General features: G+C 43.6%; 1 pseudogene; it reads right to left on the bottom strand.

Moving 5' to 3' along the window:
- Window positions 1-11,047: 11,047 nt before the first annotated feature.
- Elp4-ps1 (elongator acetyltransferase complex subunit 4, pseudogene 1) lies at window positions 11,048-12,564 on the bottom strand (annotated as a pseudogene).
- Between the last annotated feature and the right edge of the window lie 1,352 nt (window positions 12,565-13,916).

The following is a 13,916-nucleotide window of genomic DNA, read 5'->3' as shown; positions in this document are numbered from 1 at the left end:
TCTTCCATTGTTCCAAAGAAACCAAAGAAAGCAGTTCTGCTTCTGGAGATGGCTGTGTGCTTTCTAATTTCCCATGTCTCCTCCATCAATCCCAGTGTAACAGTAGGAGTCAGCTGGAATTTGCAGTATCTATGTGACCTCCAGCATTTCTTTAGCTCCCAGGCTGTGTAGACTTAGTTCTGTGATGGCTGTGGATCTAAATCCAGGTGGCACACACAGATTTCCAGATTCCTCCATACCACCAGGAAGAATTGGTCAGAGGACACAGAGTGACAGAAATAGATGGTTTATTAATGAAGAAAAAGGCATTCATGAGGGGAAATGGTCTGGAGATCGAGGATAGACCAACACACAAAAGCCCTGATCTTACTGACCCTCAATGATACTCATGCAGTATCACCACGTTCAGGTTCAGGGGCTTTCGCACACGCACCTATCTTGTTCTGTGTAGGCAGCAGTGGGAGGGGTCTACTCTTGCCAACTGGATTCTTTCACGTTAACCTTCACGCCTCTGGAATCCCCTTTTCAGCTCTTTCTCTTCAGTATACTCCTCAACTTTCCCAGTACACTTCACACAACCTTCTCGTATTGATGGAAACATGATATCAAAGTGAATCCTTAATGACATTCAGTTCAAAAATGGTGCTGGAGCAAATGAAAAGCTACTGGGTTGAAAACACAAACTCTCTGCTTCCATTTACCCTAAGCCACCGTGTTCACTGCTTTTCTTGTTTCTGTGACCGAGCACTGACAAGAAGCAGCGTAGTGGAGGAGAGATTCGTACTGGCTCACAGCTCAAGGGTACAGTCCGTCATGAGGAGGAAGTAACAGTCTGGAGTTTGATGCAACTGAACATGTCACATGCAGAGTCAGGAAGCAGAGCACACCGTGCTCCGGCTCAGCAGTGTTCTCCTCTACATCAGCCAGGAGCCCTGGTCCCTGGCATAGTAGCACCCATGTTTAGGATGAGTTTTGCCACCTCAATTAACCAAACCCAGATAATGCCTCACAGATGCACCCAGAGATTTCTTTTCCTGTAGTGATTCTAAATTTCACCAAGTTTGCAGTTGAGGCTAATCATTACACACACACACACACACACACACACACACACACACACACACACACACACAAGCACGTGCGCACACACATGCACACACATATAAAAAGTAACACAATCACAATCAATATAAAAGGTTTCTGAGACCCTAAGAGGAGTGACATTTGTCCCTGTTGCAGGCATGGATCTGGGTCTGGAGAAGAGCTGCTGATTTCTAGGTTCTTGTGCCTACTCATAGTGAACGGTACAAAGACACATAGATATTTACAGAAAAGAAGAGTGTTTATTGAAGGATGATACAAACTTGGAGCTGTGCCAGACCTAGACTGTGGTCCAGCTCAAAGACCTGAACAGATGTGGGCTTGGTGATCTCTAAGGATTCATTACATAGTATCCTTTTCTCCCACATCTTTTAGCCAGGACTCTCTGAACAGAGCCTCTTGGAGGAATGAAGCCCACACAAAGCTGCTTCTCTGCCTTTGGCTGCCCTTCATTTGTTAACTTCCGGTGTGACCCCTTCCACTCCACACTACACTCTATGCTCTTACCCATCTCTACTATCAAACAAGCAGGCAGTCTCACAGCAGTGGATGCCATTTGAGTAGCTGCCGATCTGGTGGCTCTGACACTGTCTATCTGGAAATAGCATCAGGTCTCAGAACTTAAAGGCTGGGTCCCTGACTTCTGCTAGCTTACTCTAGATACCAAAAGAGGTTGCTTGACTTGTGCTTCTGAACATCCAGCTACGTCAGAGTTCCCCAATTCCCTTGTTGATTGTGAATAATTTTTGTTCCCGACAGCATTTAAGGAAACACATTTACTGGATTATTTTAAAGTTTATCACAAAGAATATAGATGAAACATGCATTTTCCAGTAAGACAGGGTTGCAGGGCTACAATATGTTCTCTAATTCCATGGTTCTTGTTTGGGGGGGTTTTAAGTTATCTTCATTATGTAGCCATAATTAATTTAAACATTGCCTATTCCCGAACAACTAACCCTTCAGCTTTCTTCCCTCCCTTCTTTAGGGAGAGGCTATGAGTCCCAACATTCTTATGTTGCCTTGGTGTTTTTAGGGACCAGATTCTAGCTACAGAAGGGGCTTCCAGTTATAAGTCAACTCATTACCATGTAAAAGGAGCCATCAACTCAGAGCGCTCAAGTTGAGGTAGATCAGCAGCAGACACTGGAGACTCACTTTCCATAGGAACAGTTTCAAGACTTCTCTGTAGTCAGTGCCATCTGCGGCCATGTTTTTCCTCCCAGCCCCAGGCTCCTAGATAAGGACTCTGAGACTTAAATATAGTTACAAATGCCTATCCCAGAGCTTTGTGTGTCCTCCACTAACTCATAACTTATCCTATTCATTCTAATCTAAGTTCCGTCACATGGCTGGTTACCTGTGCTCAGCTTTCATGCATCCATACCATCAGCATCCTGGGGTGAATCCCCCCACCTCCGCACCTCACTATTTCCAAGAATCCTCTGCCCTCTTTGTCAGATGCCCCATCTTCTATTCCTGCCTCAGCTCATTGGCCAAAGCATTTCTAAGGACAGGTGAATGCTTTCACAGAGCACAAGAGTTTATCTCTGCCTTTCTTCTTCTAGAAAAGACACCCATTATTTAGAAAATTGTGAGGCAGGATAGAAAGACAGGGAGATTTGAGCCCCTCACTCCAGAATCCAGTTGAAATCTTTGCCAGCAGCAGCCCCAGCAGCAGCCCCAGCAGCAGCCCCAGCAGCAGCCCCAGCAGCAACTGCCGCCGGGCAGGAATTCTAGCACAATTAACAACTTAAAAGCATTCTCAGCAGCGAACCCACAGCTTTCTAGGAATCCCAGCAGAACTCCATTTACAGTACGCCCTTTGTTTGCTCAGAGCAGATCTCTTAGCTTCTGGTTTCCATTTATCATATTGTAATTCTATCCAAGGCATTTCAAGCACCACCTTATCTTGGTACTCATCAAAGGAGAAGGGATGGTGTGCGTGTGCCTGTGTGTGTGTGTGTGTGTGTGTGTGTGTGTGTGTGAGAGAGAGAGAGAGAGAGAGAGAGAGAGAGAGAAGACAGACACAAAAAGTATATGTGTATGTGTAAGATAGACAGGCAAGACAGACACAAAGAAAGTGTGTGTGTGTGTGTGTGTGTGTGTGTGTGTGTGTGTGTGTGTGTGTGTGTTAGAGCATACCCCAACAATCATTCTTACAAACCAAATCTCACAGCCAGAAGAAATCAGGCCACTGGGACTAAGCATTAAGAGGCTATTCTGCGCTGAGGTTTTATAGCTCCTGATTTATAGTCCTTCCTTATCTGACTCCTCCATGTTCCTTTGTTATGTAGGCTATACCAGACCAAGTCACAGAGTATAAAACTTCCCACTAGCCCTGGAAAATACAATGTCATATATTTCCTTTGTTCATGGGATTTTTCCAAAGGCTCCTCTGGGGATGACTACCCCATCCCCACCCCTCTTGTATTAGTTGCTTTTATAGTGCTGTGATAAAACCACTGTGATGATGATGATGATGATGATGATGATGATGATGATAATAATAATAATAATAATAATAGATTGTTATGCATATCATTCCAGAGGGATAAGAGTCCATCATGGCCAGGAGAAGGCATGGCCACAAGTTGTAGACATGGTAGCAAGATCAGGGCCCTGAGAGATCCCATCTTTAGTCACAAACAAGAAAGAGAGAGAGAGAGACAACCTTAAGTAGGCCAAAGCTGTATCATCTCAAACATGGCGTTATATTCGTCCTCCAGCAAGGCTGCACTTCTAAGCCTCCTCAGCCAGTACCACCTCCATGGGGGGCATTTTTTATTCAGTCCTCCATACCTCATAATGGCCTCCCATTCTCTCCCTAGCTCTCATTTTTACTTTTAGCGAATATCCTCTAATGGTTTGAAGGGAAGCCTCTCCTTTGCTTTATGCCTTTAATATGTTGTTGTTTTGTTCTAATGTTCTCCCAACCTGAAGAACTCTAAGGCATAATTATATACCAGCTCCTTTCATGGACCAACTCCATTCTCCTATTAACAAAGTTTTTCTTAGCAACCTTTTGAGATGTAACCTGAGAGGCACCAAAAGGACACATGATTAATGCTGAAACTTTGCCCCAACTCGCAGGGCAGTCGACCAGGGTCTGGAGTCCACCTAGAAGAGAATGGGGGACAAGAGACACAAAGAACAGACAGCAAGTCAAGAAGTCTGATCAAGCTGACAATCTTTCATTTTTCTCAGGCAGAAGATATACTGGTAGAAGCAAGATGTGGGGAGGGGTTAGGTAATCACAAAAGAATGGGCCTGGCTCGATGACCAGGATATTGACTGGGTAAATCGGTCAGTGGGGGGAACAGTAGGGTGGGTTGTTTAGTGACCTGACCACCGGTGCTAAACGATCTGGCAACCAGGTTTATTCTGTCTACTGAGTTCAAGCAGATGTGCAGGAGCAGGCTTGGGTATGGCTGCTTTTGATCTAACATAAGGCTAAAATACAATTGCTTTTTTTTTTAATTTAGAGAATACTTTATTAGTTTTTGTAATCAAACCCACGTATATAAGACCTTACATATTTAATACAGTGTGTTACCCCTGTACAAATGGAAAAAACTTAAGTTCAACATTTCTAGACCAATATGGCTGTTAATTTCTGTACAGTGCCAACTCAACACAGTAAACGGGGATACTTTTTTCGAAAGTTGACAGCACAGGTAAAGTTTCAAAAAATTCAAATTATATATCTGTATATATATATTTATATTTATATAAAAAGACCAATAATAGCAGTGTGTTATGCATCAACAGCAGCAACAGCTTTTCCAGGTTCTGCAGTCATCTGAACAAAACTGTAGAGACATCCAGCACACTCCATTAAAAAAAAAAAAGTAAAAAAACAAAACCCGAGAAAACAGCACAGTTCTGTTACTCTTGTGGTACCTGGCACCATTTTTTTTTAAATTAGCTTCTCAATCATCATCTGGAAAGAAAACATTCTGAGCAACATCATTAAAAACAGTTCTGATAAAGCACGGTCACTACTACGTATCATAAAGCAGGTACAAGCTATTTTACATCCACAGAGATATGATACAGTACTGTCCTACATCTATAATACTAGAGGATACAATTTAAAAGGCATTATTTGAGACTTGATTCTACTTTTCCAGCAGAGGGCCCAAAGGATGGTGTGACACAGCTTTGTAAAGAAACATATTCTAGACAGGATTTCCTTTCACTAGTGGCACAGTTCTAAGGATTCATTCTCTCCATGAATGTCAACTAAAACCGTTATTAAAAAAATGAAATATCCCTAGAACAAAACCGTATAACCACCGGATTCACATGAAGATGACCTAGTGGAGACAAGCTGGACCTCACCTTACCAACAAGCTATCAAATCTGTTATGTTTAAACAGTGAGACCTCCAAGGAAGGAGATGCCAAGTAGTGCTTCAAAGCTTCGGACCACAATCAAACACAGCATCCTTTTCAACAGAAGCAGAAGCTCATCTGAATATGCTCATGGATGCTGACATCAACATTTAATCATCTCCTCACTCATCCAGGAAGAGGGGGAGATCAGTTACTACTGTACTTTATTGTGTTCAACCAAATCACCATGTTACAAAAATAGCAAGCTGCCATAATAAAAAATAAGGCTCCTCTATCCAGCACCAGATAGCATCATTTTACTTTCAAGCCTAGAAATTGCACACTTGTATATAAACCAACCGAAGATGAGGATTGAGAGTTCATCTTGGTGGATTTTTCCTTTGATGAATATGAAGTGTCCTTCCTTATCTTTTTTGATGACTTTTAATTGAAAATTGATTTTATTTGATATTAGAATGGCTACTCCAGCTTGCTTCTTCTGACCATTTGCTTGGAAAGTTGTTTTCCAGCCTTTCACTCTGAGGTAGTGTCTGTCTTTGTCTCTGAGGTGTGTTTCCTGTAGGCAGCAGAATGCAGGGTCCTCATTGCGTATCCAGTTTGTTAATCTATGTCTTTTTATTGGGGAGTTGAGGCCATTGATGTTGAGAGATATTAAGGAATAGTGATTATTGCTTCCTGTTATATTCATATTTGGATGTGAGGTTATGTTTGTGTGCTTTTCTTCTCTTTGTTTTGTTGCCAAGACGATTAGTTTCTTGCTTCTTCTAGGGTATAGCTTGCCTCCTTATGTTGGGCTTTACCCTTTATTATCCTTTGTAGTGCTGGATTTGTAGAAAGATATTGTGTAAATTTGGTTTTGTCATGGAATATCTTGGTTTCTCCATCTATGTTAATTGAGAGTTTTGCAGGATACAGTAACCTGGGCTGGCATTTGTGTTCTCTTAGGGTCTGTATGACATCTGTCCAGGATCTTCTGGCCTTCATAGTTTCTGGCGAAAAGTCTGGTGTGATTCTGATAGGTCTGCCTTTATATGTTACTTGACCTTTTTCCCTTACTGCTTTTAATATTCTTTCTTTATTTTGTGCGTTTGATGTTTTGACAATTATGTGACGGGAGGTGTTTCTTTTCTGGTCCAATCTATTTGGAGTTCTGTAGGCTTCTTGTATGCCTATGGGTATCTCTTTTTTTAGGTTAGGGAAGTTTTCTTCTATGATTTTGTTGAAGATATTTACTGGTCCTTTGAGCTGGGAGTCTTCACTCTCTTCTATACCTATTATCCTTAGGTTTGATCTTCTCATTGAGTCCTGGATTTCCTGTATGTTTTGGACCAGTAGCTTTTTCCGCTTTACATTATCTTTGACAGTTGAGTCAATGATTTCTATGGAATCTTCTGCTCCCGAGATTCTCTCTTCCATCTCTTGTATTCTGTTGGTGAAGCTTGTATCTACAGCTCCTTGTCTTTTCTTTTGATTTTCTATGTCCAGGGTTGTTTCCATGTGTTCTTTCTTGATTGCTTCTAATTCCATTTTTAATTCCTTCAACTGTTTGATTGTGTTTTCCTGGAATTCTTTCAGGGATTTTTGTGATTCCTCTCTGTAGGCTTCTACTTGTTCTCTAAGGGAGTTCTTTATGTCTTTCTTGAAGTCCTCCAGCATCATGATCAAATATGATTTTGAAACTAGATCTTGCTTTTCTGGTGTGTTTGGATATTCCGTGTTTGCTTTGGTGGGAGAATTGGGCTCTGATGATGCCATGTAGTCTTGGTTTCTGTTGCTTGGGTTCCTGTGCTTGCCTCTCGCCATCAGATTATCTCTAGTGTTACTTTGTTCTGCTATTTCTGACCGTGGCTAGACTGTCCTATAAGCCTGTGTGTCAGGAGTGCTGTAGACCTGTTTTCCTGTTTTCTTTCAGCCAGTTATGGGGACAGAGTGTTCTGCTTTCGGGCGTGTAGTTTTTCCTCTCTACAGGTCTTCAGCTGTTCCTGTGGGCCTGTGTCTTGAGTTCACCAGGCAGGTTTCTTGCAGGGGAAAAGTTGGTCCTACCTGTGGTTCCAAGGCTCAAGTTTGCTCGTGGGGTACTGCCTAAGTCCTCTCCGCAGCGGCAGCAACTGGGAAGATCTGCGCCGCTCTTTCCGGGAGCTTCAGTGCACCAGGGTTCCAGATGACGTTTGGTGTTTTCCTCTGGCGTCTGGATGTGCACAGAGTGCAGTCTCTTCTGGTTTCCCAGGCGTGTCTGCCTCTCTGAAGGTTTAGCTCTCCCTCCCACGGGATTTGGGTGCAGAGAACTGTTTATCCGGTCTGTTTCCTTCAGGTTCGGGCGGTGTCTCAGGCGCAGGGATCCTGCCGCTCCTGGGTCCTCCCCTACGGGAACCCAGAGGCCTTATACAGTTGCCTCTTGGGCCAGGGATGTGGGCAGGGGTGGGCAGTGTTGGTGGTCTCCTCCGCTCTGCAGCCTCAGGAGTGCCCACCTGATCAGGCGGTGAGGTCTCTCTCCCACGGGGTTTGGGAGCAGAGACATACAATTGCTTTTTAACATGAAGGCTGATTCCACCATCTTGAGGCTGCTCCCAACAAAACCTGTGTACTCTATCAGAGAAGCCTGTACCCACTCATGGGTACACCTTACTTTACCCTACTCTCCGTGGGAAGCACAGACCCCCACTTAAGTAAATCACACTTTCTTCTGAGTACATCTCCTTCTTTTGTCCTTCGTTCCTAAGCCTATAGTAAGATGCCTTGTAAAAGCCCTGAGTCTGCTTCACTAACCTGACTAGTCCTGAAATTTGCTTCAGTACCAAAGCTATAACCCTAGCGGGGTCTGCGACAAGACACCTAAAAGCTTAAGGGAACTTCTCAGCCTAGTGAGGGTGATGGTCTGGATCTGTGTCTCTGACCTCTCCCTGCTGTCAGTGGGATAGCACAGAAGATGAGTAAAGAGAGAACTCAGTGAACTCGCCTCAGTGAACTAGAACTAGATCTCCCCAAAATTGCCAGGTCTAAAAACAAAATGGCATTATTTCTGCAGAGTACTATTAATGCCTTGGTGTTTGCTCTACAGTATTTCTATAGGGGATAGTCCTATAGTTCCACACAGACCTGCTGCTTACACAGAGTCCTGCTATTTACACATAGCCCTACGACCTACACATAGTCCTGCCACTTACACATAGTCCTACTATTTACACATAATCCTACTACTTACACATAGTCCTGCTACTTACACAGAATTGTGATTTACATGTAAGTCAGAAGCTGTGGCCATCATAGTGTCATAGTGAAAATGATCCCTTCCCTAACTGTACCCATAGACAGAGAAATTCACATAATATGAAGCCAAATGGCCCCTGTTTCTTCTTCCTCTGCTGGACACTGGTACTCAGCACCAGAGCTGTTACTTCCAACCCTTTCTAGAACTCTCTGCTTTCCTGGAGCTTCCATTGCATAATCTCTTCTATTTCTAAGTGCTGCAAGCTGGAAAGAGGGGCCTAGTGGGCACACAGGAGGGGGAAGGGTCTCAGCTTGGAGTCTGGTAAGAGCCTCTCACCAGCCAGAGACTCAAGAATCCCAGCACAATAAACAGTTTCTCTAACGGTTGCTGATGCAGAAAATATATTCCTCTCATTTTTTAAATATTTTATTCTATATATTTTTATTGTAGCTTTTTTTATGCTAAAACAGCAGTAAACTCAATCTAGTGACTGAGTGTGTGTGAGCTTGGCTGGGGCCTCCTTCCTTTCCCCAGCCTGTGTGTCCAGCCTGGGTGACTTTACACGTCACCTTATTGAGTGCAATCCTGTCAGGTGCCCCTCAGGTGTCATCTCATTTAGGTATCTTAGCAACCATTTTAAAACAGTAACCTCAAAACTGTGCACATCGTCTCTGTAGCCACTGTAATATGAAGCAATGTGCTCGAAAGGGTCTGTACCTTCCACGGAACCTTCCGCAAGGTTTAATGGTGTGGAGAGGTCGGACAATGCAAGCACAGAGCCAAATTATCTTGGGGTCTCTTTACCCCACCCCCATCGATAGCCATTTATTGCCTTCCTGTACACACCCTAACATCTTTGTGACCACTAAATTAACCCTCTGGAAGGCAGGAACACACCTGGTTTCCAGTGTCCAGTGAGCAGAGACTGCTGTCAGATAGCATCCTAGGTTCAATTTTGCTGAAACCTCTTCCCTTCCAGGCGGGGAGCTGAGAATTTAGCAATGTGACCATCAGTGGCTATGTTTAAAAACATAGTCAATGGCTCTCAGCTTTCTCCCCTTGACCTTTGATGGGAATCCCTTGCCACGGTCATCTATGGAAGCTCACTGAGCGCAGAGAACTTTGTGGCCATTAGATGACCGTGTCACGAGTGAATAGGATATTTTAAAACAAAGCAAACAAAAGCCAGAAGAGAGAGATTAATTTTCCCATGTCTCCAAGAACTGCATCCTGCAAACTTCCATGTCTTCATACATTGTGATGAGCAGTTACTGCTGCACACCTTAAGATGACTTCACTGCCAGCCTCAGGTAGTGGCTACCCTGTTCTAGGATAGAAAGCAAGCCAGGGGTACGTGTGTCTGAGCATCCACTGTGATCAGAAGCCAGTCCCCGTCCCCATACAAATGCAACAAGGAGTACCCTTCTTTTCCCACAGGCATTGTACTTCCTTATATCAGGCAATACTTTTAAAGCAAACTAATGCAAAGTGAAGATATCTGAAGACACAGGGGAGGCTATGATAGTGGGAAATAAATGATAAGGATACCAGCAGCCTCAGCCATCACCATCAGACACCATCCCAACCAGTGTGCCTCAGTGCAGTATGAGTTGAAATGCTCTAGCATCCATCCATCCGTTTGTCTGTCTGTCTGTCTGTCTGTCTATTTATCTATCTATCTATCTATCTATCTATCTATCTATCTATCTATCTATTTCTATCTCTATTTTTTGCTTTTTAAGATAGGGTTTCTGTGTGTGGCCCTGGCTGTCCTGGGACTCACTCTGTAGACCAGGCTGGCCTCGAACACATGCCTCTGCCTCTTGAGTGCTGGGATTTAAGACACGTGCCGTCAATGCACAGTTGCTCTCTTTAAGGGGAATCTAGCTCTACCACAGTTTGCATAACAAGTTCTTTACTCCACTATGGGCACTTAAAACTCTCTAGGGCAGTGACTCTCAACCACCCTAATACTGTGAACCTTTAATACAGTTCCTCATGTTGTGGTGACCCCCAACCACAAAACTATTTCCATTGCTACTTATGGTATCTGTGTTTTCTGACGGTCTTAGGTGACCCCTGTGAATGGATCCTTGAAAGTCACAACCTATAAGTTAGAACCTTTAAGTAGCATCACTCACTACTCAGGACGCGGAGAATCACAGGCTCTCCATTCCTTCTGAGGAACCATTGCAACCTCTCAAGAGAAGTCTTCTTTTTTTTTTTTTTTTTGGTAGTTTTTGGTGTTTATTTAAAAATTAATTAGTATTTAAAAAAACATAACAGCAGCTAAATGTCAAATGACAGCATTTCTGCCATATTTATTTTTGTACAGAGGCTAGTAGAAAAAGCAAATAACGAAACAACCCAAACTGAAGAATGGTGACTCTATTTTGTAACCCTGTGTTTCTCAAAGATTAGAGGGTCAGATAACTTTGCACAAGGTGGCCAAGGAGCATCCCTAGAAGTCCAGGTGCTTCTTGCCTCCAGTCATCCCGCTACAGCCTGTGCCCAGCAGAGTGGTGGATGGTGCCGGATCCTGTTTGCTTGAACGACCCACTGTGTCTGACAAGTCTGGAGGCAGATGCAGTCGCTCAATGGTGAACAGCTTCCTTTTTAACTTAAAAGCTAAGTCTTTGACATCCGATTCATCACAAGTCAAGTTATTAAGCCGAGGAATCTTCCGTATATGGATTAGACCATGATAATCCTTATACAATGGGTTGGTCTCTCTCTCTCTGAACCAATAAAAGATTCCAGACCAACTACTGTATCTGACAAATTTCTCACACGGGTAGTAATTGCTTTATTCTGGACAAGTTGTGCTGGCATTGTGATGATGCAGGCTGACAGTGAGGATCTTAGAAGGCCACGGAGAATGTAGAGGAACTTGGTAAGCCTATGATAGTTGTCACTGTTTTCTTTTTTTTTTCTTTTTTTTCCTTTTTTTCCGGAGCTGGGGACCGAACCCAGGGCCTTGCGCTTGCTAGGCAAGCGCGCTACCACTGAGCTAAATCCCCAAACCCTGTCACTGTTTTCTTTACAGCAAATGTCATCTCCCCATAATGGTGAGCCAAGGTTCTGAATTCCTATCCTTAAAATGTTTTTCTGTTTTTTCTGGGGATTAGCTCCATCAAATCCTTCAGTATAAATGATGTTCTGAAAGAACTGAAGCAGCTTCATGTAGCCACAGGACAAAAAACAGGGTTCTCCTTTAAGACCTGGAGGGGTGTGTTCTGGAAGGAAGAATCCATGCCAATTTGAACTCTCTAGTAGCTCCTGAGGAATCCTTTTTGATACATCATAATAGTGACCAAATCGTGACGATAAGACTGGCCCAACCTGCTCCATCCTGAGTTGTAGCTGGTACCGCCAGGCTATCTTCATGTTAGCGTCTGCCTCTGGAGGTTTAGTGCTGTGTACATCTTCAAGCTCCTTTCTACCATTGTCATCAAGTAGTGGTGCTGGGAGTTCCTGTAAAACGTTGGCAGGATTTTCTTTAGCAGATGCAACCAACAGAGTGTGTCCATTGATGATTCCTTCTGCCAGGAAATACTTGAAGAGCAAAGGCGAATAGATATTATATTTATCCTCTTCAATCAGAAGCAGTGTTCCAACAGCTAAACCTCCACCTAAAAGCTGGTCCAGGGCTGGGAGCCCGGTTGACACCAGCAGTTGTCCATTCCGCACCGACGGTCGAGTGCCTGCGATGGACAGCAGCCGGGGACCCCCTCCAGGGGCCCCAGAGGCCTTGCCCCTCCTCTGGAAGCTAGAGGTGCGGCTCTGGCCCGCCTCAGAAGCCACACATCCCAAGAGAAGTCTTCTTAACTCATCTATTTTATGACATTGTTTTTCCGCAGGCTTGATATGCTCAAGGCTAGCGTGACAGTGCTCCATTTCACAGTCCCTCCTAACTGTGCTTCCCTAACTTCCTTCCCCCTCACCTTTGCTGGGCATATGCTTTCCCCCCAAAACTGTCAACAATTCACCTCCTATTCCAGGCTCTGAGTTTTAGAAAACCCAGAGGATTCTACCTATTGTAGTCCCTCTTGTATTCTCTTATTTAAACCTAAATTTGGATTTCTGTCATCCACAAGAATTATAACTTATTAACTCCAAATATAGATGTCTCTTCCTCTGTCTGTACATTGCATTTTATAATTTTTCTCCGTGGCACATATTGCAATTCTTAATAGCTGTGGTGGTTTGAATAAGTAGGAACCCCTAAACTCCTGCAAGGTAGTCAATCACACTGTGAACCCCAAGATTTGTGTTGTTTCAAAAAAAAACAAAAACAACAACAAAAAACCCAAACAAACAAAAAAAAAACTGTTTCTAGTTGTGGTGTGGCCCAGCCTTAGCACATATTTTTAATCCCTCTGGCTGGAATACAGACACATCCTTAGTACACACCTTTAGTCTCAAACAGTGAAGGTAAAGTTAGTTTGTAGACAGAAGCAGCCACATTTGAAAGTGATGTCTAATTGAGTGGCGGACAAAGAAACGAATCAGAGAAAGATTTGACGGAATAGGATACGCTCAACTCTCACGAGAACAGAGATGAAAGAGGGGTGACTTGACAGAGAACAGTGCGGAGGAGAGAGGGAGTTTTACTGGGACAGTTACACAGAGACTGGTTGCAGAGAGAGAACAAGCTAGACACAGGCAAACACAAAACAAGCCAGAGAATGAGAAGGAGCCAAAAGATAGAACAGATTGCCAAAGTTAGTACGAGGCCAGGCAGAGCAATTCAGAAGAAGACAGAGGAAGGCAGGTTGAATCTGTCAGCTTGGAGAAGGATTGGAGCCAGAACAGCTGAGTTGAATCAGCCAGGCAGAGCTCAGAAAGAACTAGAGAGGGTGCGCTTATTCAGCAGCAAGTCTCAGAGGCTGAAAACATTCTAGCCCCAGGTAAGACAGCGCAGAGGCTAGAAGCATCCAGTACTAGGCACAGATTAGCAGTCTCCTCCTTCCTACCTGCAGATCAAGATGTAGAACTCTCAGCTTCCTCTCTAGCACCATGTCTGCCTGCGTGCTGCCATGTTTCCCACCACGATAATGTACTAAAACTATAACTATAACTATAATGTAATGAAACTATAAACCAGCCCCGATTAAATGCTTTTCTTTATAAGAGTTGCCTTTTGCCTTGGTCATGATGGATGTTCACAGCAATAAAACCCTAACTAAAACCCTAAATAGCTGTCTTCTTTTTGTTTGTTTTTTATTCTTTGAGATGGGGTTCCCCGG

The sequence above is a fragment of the Rattus norvegicus genome, chromosome 2, assembly GCF_021556685.1.
Source record: "Rattus norvegicus strain SHRSP/BbbUtx chromosome 2, alternate assembly SHRSP_T2T, whole genome shotgun sequence".
Taxonomy (NCBI): Eukaryota; Metazoa; Chordata; class Mammalia; order Rodentia; family Muridae; genus Rattus; species Rattus norvegicus.
Note: the sequence above shows the minus strand (reverse complement) of the source record. Positions and strands in the feature narration are given on the sequence as shown.